This window comes from Triticum aestivum, chromosome 2A (assembly GCF_018294505.1).
Source record: "Triticum aestivum cultivar Chinese Spring chromosome 2A, IWGSC CS RefSeq v2.1, whole genome shotgun sequence".
Classification (NCBI taxonomy): domain Eukaryota; kingdom Viridiplantae; phylum Streptophyta; class Magnoliopsida; order Poales; family Poaceae; genus Triticum; species Triticum aestivum.
The window spans coordinates 663,368,987-663,384,455 of record NC_057797.1 but is presented as its reverse complement, the minus strand read 5'-3'; the positions used below and the strand labels follow the sequence as shown (position 1 = coordinate 663,384,455).

The 15,469-nt window shown below is 56.4% G+C and overlaps 1 pseudogene; it reads right to left on the bottom strand.

Moving 5' to 3' along the window:
• Positions 1 to 280: 280 nt before the first annotated feature.
• On the bottom strand, positions 281 to 1,147 carry LOC123191815 (uncharacterized; annotated as a pseudogene).
• Positions 1,148 to 15,469: the final 14,322 nt, after the last annotated feature.

Below are 15,469 nucleotides of genomic sequence, written 5' to 3'. Positions count from 1 at the left end.
GGCAAACGGATTTTATTTCACCTTTGATAACTGGCTAAAGTACATAATGAACCATACAATCTGTTATTTTACAGGATGAACCACAGATTGCCGGCAAACACTAACAACATAACGAGAAGCGACAAGACTTAACAAACTTAGGAGTGACTCAATTCCTTTTACAACTAGTATTGGCCAAGGAGCACGACTGCTTAGAGCTAAAACAGCTGCTCTAAGCAAACAAAGGAGTAGAACAAGAACTTGAATGAAGAACATTCCCAAACTGATTTATAAGAAGCAGCTATCTCAGAGGCTTCATGGTCTGGAGCAGAGAGGACAAATCCATCTAGTGCAGGCAAACCTGCGAGATGTTAGGCTGTATCGCTGCGGTGGTAGACGACAACCACCTCTTTTGTGGCAAGGTTGAGGCGAATGAGGCCAACTCTACCGACATATAAGATGACAGTGCCACTCCTTAGCCCGAACCCTTCAAACTGAACTGAGCTGTGCACGCCCCAGTCCTGCTTGTCTATCAGCACCTGTCGGATCCATCTCGGCAGCGAGCTCGGCTCCCCCTCGATGGGTGGTAACATGGTCCACATTGATATAACCTGGGTCTCCAAGACCACAACCTTGAGCCTCCCGTCCACCGAAGCGGCCAGGAGGAGGCCCAGGTGGCTCATAGAGGCAGTCATTCTGCTAGTGCAGCCCCGCGGCAGATCAATCACGGTGGCCTCCATGGTGTCGACGTCCACAGCGACGATGTACGGCTCCAGGCTAGACAGGTGCCTCCCGGCGGCAGCGGCTCCGGGTTGTAGTGCTGCACAGCCAGTGGATGGTGCGGCCGATGACCAGGGGGTAGGAGTCGTGGAACGGCCTGGACTGACGGCGAGGGAGTGCCGCGCAGACGGGCCCCAGTGGCCCTCCCTGGAAGATTAAATCTGGATGCGCATGCGCTCGTCGGCGACGAGGAGCTTGAAGGCACGGAAGAAAACTAGTACTGTTTCTCTAGGTTTTTAACTTTCTTATCCAACTCCTCCTGGAGCGCACGCGCCGCCGCCGCCGCAATCCCCGCGCCCGCCTTGGTCTCGGCGAGCACGGCCTTGGCCTTGAGTAGCTCCGCCCGCAGCGCGTCCGCCTCGGCGGTGTCGCGCTCCCGCGCCTTCATTTTCCTGCACAGCTCCTCCCGCGCCGCCGCCGCCTTGGTCGTCTCGTCGAGCTCGACTCGGCCTTGCGCAGCTCCGCCCGCAGCGCGTCCGCCTCGGTCTCCCGCACCTTCAGCTTCCTGCGCAACTCCCCCTGCGCAGCTCTCCCTTGGCTTCTGCTAGAATTTGCATGGGAGGTGCTACTGAAGCCGTGCTCCCATCGAAAGGATCGATGTTGAAAATTTCAGTCCAACACCACCGAACACTGATCGTTCACCATGTAGCATGGGGTAATTAGACAAGATGGCAGGGTGTTTTTTGCAAAAGTGCGGGTGAAGACCGGTCCACCCACCTAGCTGCCACTTGTCGCGCTGTGATAGGCCCAGGACCAAATCGTCACATCCAGTGCAAGTTGGGGTATGGTAGAATTGCATTTTACAAGTTGGGGACTAAATCATCACATTCTCTGCAAGTTAGGGTACCTGGGGTGCTTTTACCTCTTTTGTTTGGTTTTGCTGCCTTCTTAATATCTTATGTTCTGGTACTACTAATGTAAAAACTCAACTTTCCAGCAAGCTATGGAAAAAATGGTGGAACCGCCACCTTCTGAAGGTGGTGAGGCAACTATAACCGCAATGTCAGCTCTTGCTGCAGTGGGTCAGTACCTATCCACTAACAGTGCCAAAAGCACGTTCCTGCGTAATACTGGTGAGGGAGTCCTGGATTAGGGGGTCTCCGGGCAGCCGGACTATATCCATTGGTCGGACTGTTAGACTATGAAGATACAAGATTGAAGACTTCGTCTCGTGTCCGGATGGGACTCTACTTGGCGTGGAAGGCAAGCTAGGCAATACGGATATGTGCATCTCCTCCTTTGTAACCGACCTTGTGTAACCCTAACCCTCTCTGGTGTCTATATAAACCAGAGGGTTTTAGTCCATAGGACAACATACAATCATACCATAGGCTAGCTTCTAGGGTTTAGCCTCTCTGATCTCGTGCTAGATCTACTCTTGTACTACCCATATCATCAATATTAATCAAGCAGGACGTAGGGTTTTACCTCCATCAAGAGGGCCCGAACCTGGGTAAAACATCGTGTCCCCTGCCTCCTGTTACCATCCGCCTTAGACGCACAGTTTGGGACCCCCTACCCGAGATCCACCGGTTTTGACACCGACATTGGTGATTTCATTGAGAGTTCCTCTGTGTCGTCACCATTAGGCTTGATGGCTCCTACTATCATCGATGGCGATACTGTCCAAGGTGAGACTTTTCTCCCCGGACAGATCTTCGTGTCTGGCGGCTTTGCACTGCGGGCCAATTCGCTTGGCCATCTGGAGCAGATTGAAAGTTACGCCCCTGGCCACCAGGTCAGGTTTGGAAGCTTAAACTACATGGCCGATATCCGCGGAGACTTGATTTTCGACGGATTCGAGCCTCTGCCTTGTGCGTCACGCGGTCACGATAAGTACGATTTAGCTCTACCATCGGACAGTGTTAAGGAGATCGCACCGGCAGCCGCTCCGACCCTCAATTCGGAGCAAGTTGCGCCTTCCGCGGACGGGTGGATGGACCCCACCACGGAGGCCTTACCCTCAGCGGCGATCGAGCCAAACATCGACTTTACCTTGCACGAGAGTCGTGTTGTTAAACTGCCGGATACTTCTCCGGCCACGGACTCCGAACCGCCTGCACCCGTTCCAATCGGATCCGGTTGGGCGCCAATCATGGAGTTTACCTCCGCGGATATCTTTCAGCACTCGCCCTTCGGCGATATACTGAATTCATTAAAGTCTCTCTCCTTGTCAGGAGAATCCTGGCCGAACTATGCCCGGCAGGATTGGGATGCGGATGACAAAGAAATTCGCCGCCCACCCACCACCCACTTAATAGCCACTATCGATGACTTAACCGACATGCTCGACTCCGACTCCGAAGACATCGACAGTATGGACGACGATGCAGGAGACGAACAGGAACCACTGCCCACAGGGCACTGGACGCCCACTTCACCACATGACGTATACATGGTGGACACACCAAAAGAAAACGACGACGAGAAACGGAAGGATGCAACGAATGGTTGTTCCCTCGAGAAGCAGTCAAAACGGCGGCGTAAGTGCCGCCCCAAATCCCGCCTCGGTAGAAACACGATCATACAGACCCAGCGTTAGAGCAGGGGGAACCATTGCCGGACCACGGCAACACGGAGAATCAAGCCGAACAACCCGACTCTGTCAAAGATCGTAGTCCAGATGACGTCACACCGGACAGACACCCAGAGCAACAGAATGCCCATCAAAGGCTCGTTTCCACCACGAGGAGTCTAAAAAAGCAGAAGCAAAGGCTCAAGGCTGCGCAAGACACACTCCAAATCAGATGGAGCAAAGTACTCAACATAGCAGCGAAGTACGGTGGTAATCGCCCCACCAAGAGCTACCCGAAGCGGAAGTTGCTACCTGAATTTGATGAGGAGGCCTTAGATCCCCCACAACCAAAAATCAAAACAGCCATCTGGCCGGATAGGCGACCTCACGGCCAACATAGAGCGGCAAATAACGCCGCACATAAGCCAATACGCGATCCACGCGAGGACTCGCATCAAAAGGACGGTGCAACCAGATCCATCTATGGACCACGTAAGCATGCTCCAGCATACAATGCAACACAATAAACATCCGAACAATGCGGTACACCCAGATACAGGGGTGCCGCACACCCCCTATGTTTCACCGATGAGGTGCTGGACCATGAATTTCCAGAGGTATTCAAACCCGTAAATATAGAGGCATACGACGGAACAACAGACCCTGGGGTCTGGATTGAGGACTATATCCTCCATATCCATATGGCTCGAGGAGATGATATCCACGCCATTAAGTATTTACCCCTCAAACTCAAAGGGCCAGGTCGGCACTGGCTTAAGAGCCTCCCCAAAAGCTCCATTGGAAGCTGGGAAGAGTTCGAAGACGCTTTTCGGGCAAATTTTCAAGGGACTTATGTCCGACCTCTGGACACGGACGATTTGAGTCACATAACTCAACAGCCCGGAGAGTCAGCCCGAAAGCTTTGGAACAGGTTTCTTACTAAAAAGAACCAAATAGTCGACTGTCCGGACGCCGAAGCCTTGGCAGCTGTCGGAGTAATCGACCACGGGTACCCCGAGGACAGCAAGACGATATTTCAAGACATCGGGGCTAGCAAAGCCCCTCAGTCCGACTGCCCGGCTGCTCCTGCCGGCTCCCCGTTCGACTGCTCTACCCGGCCGGCTGCCGACTACGCCAACCAGCCGGCTGCCGACTCCGCCAACCAGCCGGCTGCCGACTGCAGCCCAACCCGACACCGACAAGACCCCGACATGGCGGCCATACCGCGGATGAGACGGTTGTACCTCGATGCCATCATGTATAGTGTCACTTGTCCCTTGGCACTATTTATGAAGTGACCCAGGGGACAAGCATGACACCCCACCATGCCTACATAGCTTACTCTCTAAGCTAGCCATGCCTATATATATGGGCATCCATCCATCCATCCAGGATGATGGACACTCTCACGCACACACCCACGGCCAAGTGCCATTCGGTCACTAGAGCTTGCATGCTCATCTGGTCACCCGCATATATACGAGGCCAGATGCCTATGGCACTGACCTCAGATACAGCTCCAGGAGCAGCTCTGTACCAGATATACCAGATACACTTAGACATGCAGCAGTAGGAGTATTATCTCTAGGAGAGCTCCAAAGCTGGGTAAACCACCGCGTGCTACTCGCATACCCGCTCTCGGGCCTATCAGCAGCAGTCTTACCCACACACTAAGCCCTTGTGGCATCTGTCGACTCGCAAGCCCCCCGTGATAATACCACGACAGTTGGCGCCCACCGTGGGGCGGTACTTTGCTACCACGCTGCTGCTGGTTTCGTAGTCCGGGCGGGACCATCTTCGTCATCTCCGCCGCGGCTGTCGCGCCGTCTCTCCGGTAGCGCTCGGGGGCTCGACTTCAACCCGCCACCGGAGCGGCCGCGTGGGACGGCGCGCCCTCGCCGTCATCCTCTTCGTCCTTACCACTATGGTGTCACGCCGTCCCTCCGTTAGCGGTCGGGGGCTCGACATCGACATGCCCCCGGAATGGCCGTGAGGGGCATTGCGTCCTCGCCGTTGGCCTTGCCTTCTTCACCACCACCGCAACGCCGACCGTCCGTTCGCACGCGCGCTGCGCACGGGGTTTTGTTTCGGTCGGCCGTGGCCATTCGCGCGCCGCTTGCATCTGCTCCCCTCCTCGCTGCGCCTTGCTCTGGCTGGAACGTGTTGTCGCTCCTCCACATTTCGCCTATACAAGCTAGGTAGATGCTAGTCAAACGTGGTCAAACACTATCCGTACACCATTCAGATGCTAGCCATACATTAGTCAGATGCTAAGTTTCCTCTGAGCCTCCGAGATGCTTGCTCGCCTGCGTCCCGCTTCGCCCACGCGCACGCCCAGCCGCGGCCACACTGCTCCGTCCGCGCGCCTCCGCCCGTGCCGGCACCCGTGCCCGCGCTGGCCTCCACTCTGCCCCGCTTCTCCGCTAGACGGCCGCCTCCCACAGCGCCGGATCCAGGTCCAGCTTCCCCTGCGCGCCTGCGGCTCCGCCCTGGCCGACCCCGGATTGCCTCGTCTGTCCCCGCCAGACGCCGGCTGCGGCCGCGACCCATCGCCCGCTATGCCTCCTGCGCCGGCTGCTCATGGCCCGCCGGGTCCGGCCTCCGCGTCTCGTCGGTCTTCCCCGCGCTGTCCGAGTTGGCTGTGGTTACGACCCTTCGGCCAACCGCTGCCTCGCCCCGGTCCAGCTTCATGCGCGTTCGGCATCCGCCTGGCCTGCCGCCCGCAGGCCGTCTGCCCCGGCCGTCCGGCTCCCTACGCGCCCACAGCCTCCGCCGGCTGCGGCGCACGCCGTGTGCGCCGCTCGTCTCCCGAGCCACCGCACTGTGCGCGCGTTGGCTCCGCCCGCCGGTCACACCGCCTGGCACCCGCCCGTCGGCACGCGGCCCGCGCCGACTGCAGTCTCAGCCGGCCCCGTGACTACGCGGCCTCCCGCCTCCTACAGGCCGGCCTAGCCTCCCGCGCCGTCTGGCCTCGTCCCGCTCCCAGTGTCTGAGTCGCCGGCTTCTGCGCCACCTCCCGCCGCGCCCGCCGGCTCCGCCCACTCACCAACTCGGCACGACCGGGCCGCCGCCTCGCCTACCCGGCCTCCCACAAGACGGCTGGCCGGCTCGCTCGCCGGGTCTGGCCTCCTCCCGCACCGCCCGTGGTTCCGGCCTCCCCAGAGCGCCTCCCGTGTCGGGCCTCCTCCTGGTCGTACGTTGGCCGCTTGCTCCACCTCAGCACCGGGCCGGCTCACGCCCTCGCCGGCTGCTCCAGTGCCGGCTCCACCGTGCTCCCTCCGCCGTCCTATGATACGGCCGCGCCCGAGCGCCCCCGACGTCCGCGCGCGTTCTGGCCATGTGCTGCCCGCCCTGCGGCCGGCTCCGGGTCGCCGGCGTCGCCAGCCGGCTCGCGCTCAGCCGGCTCCTCTCCGTCTCCGCCCCGCGCCTCCGCCTCCAGTCGGCCGCTACTCCGGGCCGGCTCCTGACCCGCGCGCCTCTCGCCCCCGCCTCCGTGGGCCACCCCTGGCCGACTGGCTCCGCTTTCGCCCGCGGCGGACACTTCCTCGGCCCCACCTCCAAGCCTCACCCCCGGCCGCCTACGCCATGTCCGCCGGGTCACCAGGCCGGCTTGGCCGCCTGCTCCGCTTCAGCGGGCCACCAGGGTTGACTCCCGCGCCCGCGTGCTGCGTTGCTCCGCCTGCCATGCTCCTCTCGCCGGCTCCACCGTGCTTCAGTCGCGTCCGGCCTCTGCTCCCGCCGGCTTGCCGCTCCAGCCAGCGGCCGGCTTCGCGCGTCGGGTCCGCCTCCTCCCCGCACCCATCCGGCTGCCAAATCCGGCTGCTGGCTCGTCGCCTCGGCTGACTGGGCTAGCTCCCAACCGCCCCCTGCACTGGCCGGCCTTCGCGAGCACCTTCCTGGGCTCGGCCATCGCCACCCCTCCTGCGAGCGCGCTCGCGTCGCCTCGCGCCTGCCGGCTGCTCCCAGTGGGCTCTTCTGCAGGCTGCACAAAGAAGAAAGGGAGGGGGGGTCTGACTGAAAAGTCAAAAGAGCCGGCTCCCCATCCCGTCCAAAAGAGATGCCGGCTGAATATGGGTCTAGCTGCAACAAAAAAAAGAAGAAGAGAGAGAGGTAGGATGCGAGCCGGCTGCTCGTTTCCAGAAGTCCGACTACCCAGCCGGATGGAAAAGAAATATGCGTCCGGCTGCCCGCAGCTGGACAAAGAGAAGGAGAAAGAAGACAAAGTAGTTGCCGGGAGATCCGGCCCGACTGCTCAGCAGTCGGCCCAGATCTCGGGGGCTAAACCTAGCGGGTGCGCTGACGCGCCCCCGCGAGAGAGAAGACAAAGTAGTTGCCGGGAGATCCGGCCCGACTGCTCAGCAGTCGACCCGAATCTCGGGGGCTACACCTAGCGGGTGCGCTGACGCGCCCCCGCGAGAGAGAAGACAAAGTAGTTGCCGGGAGATCCGGCCCGACTGCTCAGCAGTCGGCCCGAATCTCGGGGGCTACACCCAGCGGGTGCGCCGACGCACCCCCTCGAGGAAGAAGACAAGTCGTCGGGAGATCCGGCCCGACTGCTCAGCAGTCGGCCCGAATCTCAGGGGCTACACCCAGCGGGTGCGCTGACGCGCCCTCGCGCGAGAGAGAAGACAAAGTAGTTGCCGGGAGATCCGGCCCGACTGCTCAACAGTCGGCGAATCTCAGGGGCTACACCTAGCGGGTGCGCTGACGCGCCCCCGCAAGAGAGAAGACAAAGTAGTTGCCGGGAGATCCGGCCCGACTGCTCAGCAGTCGGCCCGAATATCGGGGGCTACACCTAGCGGGTGCGCTGACGCGCCCCCGCGAGGAAGAAGACAAAGTAGTCGTCGGGAGATCCGGCCCGACTGCTCAGCAGTCAGCCCGAATCTCGGGGGCTACACCCAGCGGGTGCGCTGACGCGCCCTCGCGCGAGAGAGAAGACAAAGTAGTTGCCGGAAGACCCGGCCCGACTGCTCAGCAGTCGTCCCGAATCTCGGGGGCTACACCCAGCGGGTGCGCTGGCGCGCCCCCGCGAAGATTGCAGACAAGAGAAAAGTTTTGTCTGGATGCCACCAGCCGGTAGAAGAGAAAAAGAAGAAAAAGGGCGTTGCAAGACGCCTCGCCTCCTGGCCGGTCGAGCCTGACCGGCCGGGACCCCCTTCGAGCATCCGAGGGCTCGAGGGCTACACCCAGCGGGTGCGCCGACGCGCTCCGCGAGCGCCGAGTCGCGCCGGCTGTCTTCGACGACCGCGACTACACGAAAATCAATGTGAGCTCCTCGCCCGCATATTTTTGCATCGCGCAAGCACGGATAACCCCGAGTGATGCTCGGGGTCTATCTCCGCATTTTAGTTACAGTTGCATCACTGTTCGCCCCGGTGCCAGCCAGAGTTGGCCCGGGGGCTGGCCGCTTGGCCTAAGATGTTTTGTTCCCGCAGACGGCTTAGTAGCGTGCGCAGTACCAAAGGCTCACTCTTAGTCACAGACTGCAGAGCGGCTGTCCGGCTAGCAAGGGTGAACACTGGAGGCCACCCACGCGAAAAACGTCCGGGAAGAAAAACGGTTCGGGCGACCCGGCCGTTTTCCTTTACAAGTATCTACTCGGTTGAATCTGCACCTAGACTCTGAGTACTGTACACTCCACTTCGCGGCCCACTCTTAGCCACAGACCGCAGAGCGGCTGTCCGGCAAGCAAGAGCACAAGCCAAAAAGCGGAGGGAACACGAAAAAGATTAAGGGGGCTCGGACGAAACCGAGTCGGCACCCTCCGCATAAAACTTGCAATGCTAAAAGCAAACATTTGATATATCCACATGGACTAACTTTGTCTTTTTCATGATCATTTCCATGAACACTCGCCAAAAAACCTCCTCCCAACTTTGCCAAGTTGCCCGGAGGCTTGGGGGCTACTGTCGGAGTAATCGACCACGGGTACCCCGAGGACGGCAAGACGATATTTCAAGACATCGGGGCTAGCAAAGCCCCTCAGTCCGACTGCCCAGCTGCTCCTGCCGGCTCCCCGTCCGACTGCTCTACCCGGCCGGCTGCCGACTAGGCCAACCAGTCGGCTGCCGACTCCGCCAACCAGCCGGCTGCCGACTGCAGCCCAACCCGACACCGACAAGACCCCGACGTGGCGGCCATACCGCGGACGAGACGGCTGTACCTCGATGCCATCATGTATAGTGTCACTTGTCCCCTGGCACTATTTATGAAGTGACCTAGGGGACAAGCATGACACCCCACCATGCCTACATAGCTTACTCTCTAAGCTAGCCATGCCTATATATATGGGCATCCATCCATCTATCCAGGATGATGGACACTCTCACGCACACACCCACGGCCAAGTGCCATTCGGCCACTAGAGCTTGCATGCTCATCTGGCCACCCGCATATATACGAGGCCAGATGCCTATGGCACTGACCTCAGATACAGCTCCAGGAGCAGCTCTGTACCAGATATACCAGATACACTCAGACATGCAGCGGTAGGAGTATTATCTCTACGGAGAGCTCCGAAGCTGGGTAAACCACCACGTGCTACTCGCATACCCACTCCCGGGCCTATCAGCAGCAGTCTTACCCACACACTAAGCCCTTGTGGCATTTGTCGACTCGCAAGCCCCCCGTGAGAATACCACGACAGCAGCTTTTAAGCATAGCGTCCATGACGAATGGCTTGCCAGACACCTCGGCCAAGAAAATCTAAGAACAATGGTGGCATTAACAAGCCTCATGACCCGCTTTTGCGCGGGTGAGGATAGCTGGCTAGCCAGATGCAGCATCAGCAACCCCAGTACATCTGAAGTTAGAGATGGAAACGGGAAATCACGGCGCAACAACAATAACAAACGCCGGAATAAAGAAGACATCACGAAGAGCACGGCAGTAAACGCCGGATTCAAAAGCTCTCAGCTAGGTCAGCAAAAGCCGCCCTCTAAAGGCGCCAGAGACGAACTGTCCATCCTAAAAAAATTCTGGACCAAGTATGTCAGATCCATAGCACCCCTGGTAAAACCGCTAATCATACCCACAGAGAATGTTGGGTCTTCAAGCAGTCCGACAAGCTAAACGCCGTACACAAGGGGGAGAATACACCAAGCGAAGACGAGGATGAGCCTCTCAAGCAAGACACTGGGGAACAAAAGAAATTTCCACCAGAAGTCAAAACAGTAAACGTGCTACACGTGATCAAGGGGAGAAACAAAGTGGCACTCCCAGAAAAATATGCCCAATGGCCTATCACCATGGAGTCCTGCCACTGGTCGTCTCAACCGATCACTTTCGACCATCATCATTACTCAGCAAGTATCCGGCGTGCAGGATGGGCTGCCCTGGTATTAGACCCAATAATTGACGGATACCACTTCACACGAGTCCAGATGGACGGTGGCAGCAGTTTAAACCTGATATACCAGGATACAATCCGCGAAATGGGGATAGACCCAACGAAAATTTGTCATAGCAATACTACCTTTAAAGGTGTAATGCCTGGCCCAGGGGCTCATTGCACGGGCACGGGCTCCCTGCTACTAAAGGTTATATTCGGCTTCCCCGATAACTTCCGTAGCGAACATTTAACCTTCCACATTGCTCCGTTCCAAAGTGGCTATCAATCACTACTTGGATGCGAAGCTTCCGCTCGCTTTAATGCAATATCGCATTACGCTTCACTCACGCTCAAGATGCCCGGTCCACGTGGCACCATTACAGTGAATGGAAATGTTGAGCGATCTTTGCGCGCCGAAGAGAACGCGACTGCCTTGGCAGTCGCACACTAAAAAAGGCCTCACCAACCAAAGCATTTGGTAGATCATCAAGACCACGGACACAGTTAGACGAGTCTGGCGCAGCTATATGTAATTCACACCGGATTGATGGCCACACCCCTATTACAAATACAAGGGGCTCAACGCGCGCAGACAAGTGGCAATTTTTACTCATCTTGAGTTATACATGGTTTCTTTAAAAACTACCTTTTGCACGACAACTTTTTCACCTAAGTTCCTCTCTTTTACAGATGACCATCGTGCTACACCCGTCCAGGATACGGCACAACGGAGACACAGGCGCAGACGTGCAGCAGGGACCCGCTCCAAGGATTCTTTTTAGATTAAGACCTTGCGTAAACCTTTTTTACTGTCTCTTGTTGATACACATCCCTCGGATTCTTAGTACAATTGAGAAGGATGCTGACGTCTTGGCATGTGGCCACGCCAGAATAACGCACGTACCTGGACATAAGGGGCTTCTTACAAAGAGCACTATTCAGGCCCGGTTTATACCATAAAGACCGAATACCTTAGGGAGTGTTCGGCGTCGCGAGTTTGGCCTTATATGCATCAGCTCTGAATCATGTCTTTGGTCAAATGTTGGGTTTGCCCGGCTCCTGTGTTTTGGTGCCTTAAGTTCCGTTCTATCGGCTAAGGCAGCACCAGGAGAACTACTGCGATTGTGCCCTGGTTCATCCGGACGAGCACCTCAGTAGAGAAAGCTGAAATCTGACTATCATGATATAGCACGAGACTGGTCAACCACTCGATGACCTGTCGGAATGTTAGAATTCCTCCGCTTAAACGAAGGGTCGTTTCCCGGCCAGGCATATACGCACCCCGAGTTCAGGAGAGTGCGGAGCCACCAGGGGCTATATAGTAGCCCCACCGTCAAACTCCTATGGCTAAGTGAAAGTGTTAAAGCATCATAGTCCGGTTGCCTCGTTCGCTGCGCTATCACCTCCTTAGTAGGACCAAGACGTTGGGTTAAGTGTGAACACATGTTTTCTGCGAGCACCTCCGCATTATATGCATGGGGGTTGAAGCTGACGACTGCAATCTTTCAGGTTATATACATATATACATAAACGGCCGCACAGGAGGCATCATATTACTTTCCGACAAAAGTATAAATACAACCTTACTATATTTCATAAAAACATTGTGTTTACAATGGGAATACATGTCACTCAAACATAATATTCTTCGAGCACTGGGCCTCTATTAAACGAGCACCCTCAAGAACTTCTTCAAAATAGTGCTCGACAGCCACTCGGCCTATGGTCGAACCCTGCGCCGCAACAGTGGTAGCATCCATCTCCGCCCAGTATGCTTTGACACGGGCAAAGGCCATCCGCGAGCCTTCTATGCACGCCGACCTCTTCATCGCATTGATGCGCGGCACCGCACCAAGGAACTGTTGCACTAAGCTGAAATAGTTGTTCGGCTTCGGCTTCTCCGGCCACAGATGATCTACGACAGACCTCATGGCAATTCCGGACAATCTATTAAGTTCGGCCCATTTGGCTAGCTCATCAGTCAAGGGAAGCGGACGCTCTGGAACGTTAAATTGCGACCAGAATAGCTTGTCCACTTCACGATTTGTCCGCTCTTGGAAGTATTCAACCGCATCAACATCGCTTGCTGCCAAGTCCATATATGCGTCTGCCGAACTCCACAACCGATCCAAAGAGGCATACCGCGGATCTCCGAACTTCCTCTGCAGCAGAAAGGGCTTCCCAGCCGCAATATCCCCGGCTTCACGCAGCTCCTCCTTCTTCGCCCTCATAGCAGAGCGGGTGTCTTTGGTCGCCATCGTGGCCTTTTCAAGGTCTGCTGCCTTCACTCAGTTCTCTTCTTCAAGGAACTGGCAACGGTTGGCAATGTCTTTTAATTTTACGGCCATCTTAGCCATCTTCTCTCTGCTTTCGCAATGCGCAGCCTTCTCGGCTCTTAACTCTTCGGCCACCTTCAAAGCAGCCGCATTACTAACTCTTGCTTGTTCCTTGGCTCGGGCAAGTTCCGCCCGAAGGGTCTCCATGGTGGCAGCTCCGTCTGCAGTCACAACATATTAAAGATACTGGCATCATGCTGCTCTTATTATGTGACATTCACCAGAAAACATTACTTACCCTATGACTCGTCAAGCCGCTTGTTAACAAGCTCGATGTCGGCGTCTGCCGCATCCAGCTGCCGCTTTAGTTCGGCAAACTCATTAGTCCGGCTAGCCACCGGAGCTTCCACCACCTACACATAAAGGCAGTCTGGTTATTACCTGGGACTATGATCCTCTGTTCGCAGCCGTTCTCGACGACAACCAGAGTCTCAGGGGCTACTATCTACACAGGGCACACCTAACATGTGCGGTACTATCAAAAAGTATATCATTTCACGTACCTCAAAGCCCATCAGTAGACTCATAAAGGCTTCATGTAATCCACTTTCGGTGGACGAAATTCTTTCCATCACCATACCCATCAACGTACGGTGTTCTTTTGAGATGGCCGCTCGCTCCAACAACTCCCTTAGAACATCCGACCGCATACTAGACGGTGCCAGACTCTTTTGTTTTCTCTCTTCGAGAGCCGGACGCTGGGGACTTCGGGTGACTATGGGATTATCTTCTTGCCTCACCGGATCCAGAGAGGCCCTCCGTGAAGACACTTCAAGGTCGCCCGCTTCTTGAGCGGGGGAGTCCGGGGGAGGCGTTTCGCTCTCCATCATCTCCGAAAGAAGATCCCCCGAAGACGAGCTCAGCTGAGAAGGGCTAAGATCCGAACTACAAGATATATGCTTCGGTTATTTTCCTTAGAGGAAAGGTAGTATATCTTCACTATTAAAGTATTTTTGATCACTTACGGCTCGAGGGCTGATCCCCGCGCGGACTTTGTGCGGCAAGAGCACCCCCCGAGGTAGGACCCTTCCGGATCCTCAGAGGCAGTCCTCTTCCTCCCCCGTAGCGAGAGAAGTTCAGAGTCTTCTCCTTGGTTATCCTCCCTTATGTAGACGCTCATTCCCTCGGTTGGAACTGGCAGCGATGGGGGCCCGCTTTCGCCCACATTATTCCCCCCTGTATCTTCCTTCGAGGGCTCCGAGCAAGGTGCGAGCTCGAGCATCTTTTCCAGTACCAGATTTTCCAAACCCTCAGGGAGGGGGGCCGAACACCGAATCATCTTCGCCTTTGTTAGCCAGTCCTGGTCAAATGGTGATTTCTTAGAAATGACGTCATGGTAAATAAAAGATGGTGTGTTCGGCTAGAGGATTACTTACTTGGTCGGCGGCACGGTTGCTAGTCAGGCCCACGTCCTCGGTAGTATCCGGACACTCTGCTTGAGGTCCGGAGAATGACTTGTACATCTCCTTGTGCGTCAGGCCGAGGAAACTTTGAATAGCGCGCGGTCCTTTTGGGTTGAATTCCCACAAGCGAAGGGGCCGACGTTTGCAAGGCTGGACTCGACGAACCAGCATGACTTGCATTACCATAACCAAATTAAAATCTCCCTCGAAGAGATCTTGAATACGGCTTTGCAGTATAGGCACGTCCTTGGCTGGACCCCAGCTCAGCCCTCTGCTAATCCATGACATCAGTTGTGGTGGGGGGCCCGAGCGGGAAGCGGGGGCGGCCACCCACTTGGCACTTCTGGGGGCTGTGATGTAAAACCACCCCCGTTGCCATAATCCGGACACCTCTGGAAAGAAACCTTTTGGCCACGGAGCTCCTGCAATCTTGCTTATTAATGCTCCTCCGCACGCTGCGTGTTGTCCCTCGATTGTCTTCGGCTTCACATCAAAGGTCTTGAGCCACTGGCCGAAGTGAGGGGTAATGCGGAGGAAGGCCTCACACACGACAATAAATGCTGAGATGTGGAGAAAGGAGTCCGGGGCTAGATCATGGAAGTCTAGCCCGTAATAGAACATCAAACCCCTTACGAAGGGATCCAGAGCGAGGCCTAGACCTCGGAGGAAGTGGGAGATGAACACGACGTCTTCGTTGGGTTCGGGAGTAGGGACGACCTGCCCTCAGACAGGCAGCCGATGCGAAACCTCGGCGGTCAGGTATCTGGCCTCCCTCAACTTCTTGATATCTTCTTCCGTAATGGAGGAGGGCATCCATCGGCCTTGAAGGCTGGATCCGGACATGATTAAAGGTCCAGAGCACCTGACCTGGGGGAAGGATTCGATTGAGCATGGGAGAGAAAAGAGTAAAAGCCTTGGCCCTTTATAAAAAGGGTGAATAGCAAGCGTCCTCTCCATGGCCGTTTGGGGCTTGCCTATAATCTAGGAGTCCTAGATGCGGTTGGGTTACCCACGCCCGTATTGATGAGAATCCCGTGATAAGGGGACACGATCTTTGCTTTGACGAGACGTGTCAAAAAACTGCCTTGCGTTATGTGCGGGGCTAGTTAAAAGGAACAATTTGAAT